At 42.8% G+C, this 1,781-nt stretch overlaps 1 pseudogene; it reads left to right on the top strand.

The window, feature by feature from the left end:
* The first annotated feature begins 966 nt into the window (after nucleotides 1–966).
* The window catches only part of LOC103609706, a 22,675-nt pseudogene continuing 21,860 nt past the window's right edge, over nucleotides 967–1,781 (top strand).

Genomic DNA, 1,781 nt, shown 5'->3' with positions numbered 1-1,781 from the left:
TAGGGCTGGACAGAAGTTAGGTATTGCTGCCTTTTACTTTTCTGTCCCCTGCCCCCATACATATAACATGGTGACTATCACATGGCTGATATCAATAGGTATCTGTGAATAAATGAACTGCGAGTGGACTGTTTCGGCTGGAGTGTTGGACTGTGCTGCAGATGGGAGGGAAAGTGAGACAACTGTCACGCGTGAGTGGGAACAGGAGGCGGGAGGCCATCAGAACCACCGAAGGGAGACGCGTGGAGTGTCTGGGAAAAACGCAATCTCTGCTCCGGGAGAGCTTCATATCCAAGGCAGCTGTCACCGTCAGAGACAAAGAACACATAGAGGTAACAAAGTTGCTAAAAATAGAGAGCAAGATTTTTAAAAAAAAACAACCAAGAAAACAGAGAGAGATGTTTAAGTATTTATACTATACATCGATTGAAGGTTAAGAGCATTGATTTTAAAGCTTTTAGTGGAAGAATGCTAAATAATGACCAACTAATACGTGTACACCTATTGTATACATGTAACTGAATACTATTTTGATATATTAATCAAAATAGTTTCGATAATGTTTTATTTTCAATGATTTCTCTTTACCTGGAGATCCTTCTATTTAAACTCTGCACCTGTGTTCTCCTGGAGCGGCCGCGGTCTGGGCTACCGTGGCCACCTGGGTGTCTAGGCGACCCCTGGACAGCAGTGCAATGAGCTGGAGGCTTTCAAGTCCACCACCCCGACTCCTTCACAGCGTCATCAGAAAATGCACCAGCTCCACCGCTGCTGTGACATCCGAAGCCGGGGAAAATGCTGAGACTGTCGAGACTACCCTCAAGTTTATGTACAGTGGAAAATACCCAGATGAAGGTCCCCTTTATGAAATATTCTCCCAGGAGAATCTACAAGATAATGACGTCTCAGGCATTTTAAAATTTTTAGCATGACAGGCTGAAGAAAATCTTGGTGTGGTGACGGTCTTTAGAGACAGCCGTGCAGGAAAAATGAAATGAAATAGTAGATCAGATAAAAACTGGAAGAGAGGAAAAAAAGAAATTAAAACAAAGGAGAAGCAGAAGCGGCTGAGAAAGAATTCTTCCATGGCACTCCTGTTACAATTGAGGATTTCTTAAGTTGGAAGGCCAAGTTTGATGCAGAACCCTTGGGAATTAAAAAGAAACAGCTGAAAGAAGAAGAGCAAGCAGGAAAGAATAAATTAAGTGGGAAACGGCTATTTGAAGCAGGTCGCAGTCTTGATATCTACATGCGGTTCTTGCAGGACGCTGGAAGCAATGTGGGGGCCGATGAGTCTTGTCTGGGAAACAGATGACGTGGAGCAGGGGGATGATCAGGACTATGATCCTGCTGACCCAGAGAGTCATGCAACTAACTGGTGCACTGTCCCCAACCAACTGGTGCACTGTTCCCATCTGCTGAGAGGCCTGCCCGCCACAGCAGCTGCGCAGAGAGGGCTTCAATTTTCATTTCTTGTTTTCTAAGAAAAAATAATTTTTGAGAGAATACTCTTCCAATAGCTTTCACCATTAAACTTGATAAACGGACCTTAAAATTTCTAAATAAATAAATAATAAACTCAGCACCCATTACCAAGGGGTGGTTGTCATAATAAAACCAGAGAGAAAGACAAAGGCCAAATCTTGGCTTATAGCTCACAAATGTGGTTTTTGGACTTACAGCAAAGATGATATTTTATTTTATTTTATTATTATTATTATTTTTTGTCTTTTGTCTTTTTTCGTGTCCGGCAACGGATCGCAACCCTCAGTGTTGCCCCC

The sequence above is a fragment of the Galeopterus variegatus genome, unplaced genomic scaffold (assembly GCF_000696425.1).
Source record: "Galeopterus variegatus unplaced genomic scaffold, G_variegatus-3.0.2 Scaffold9974, whole genome shotgun sequence".
NCBI lineage: Eukaryota > Metazoa > Chordata > Mammalia > Dermoptera > Cynocephalidae > Galeopterus > Galeopterus variegatus.
Note: the sequence above shows the minus strand (reverse complement) of the source record. Positions and strands in the feature narration are given on the sequence as shown.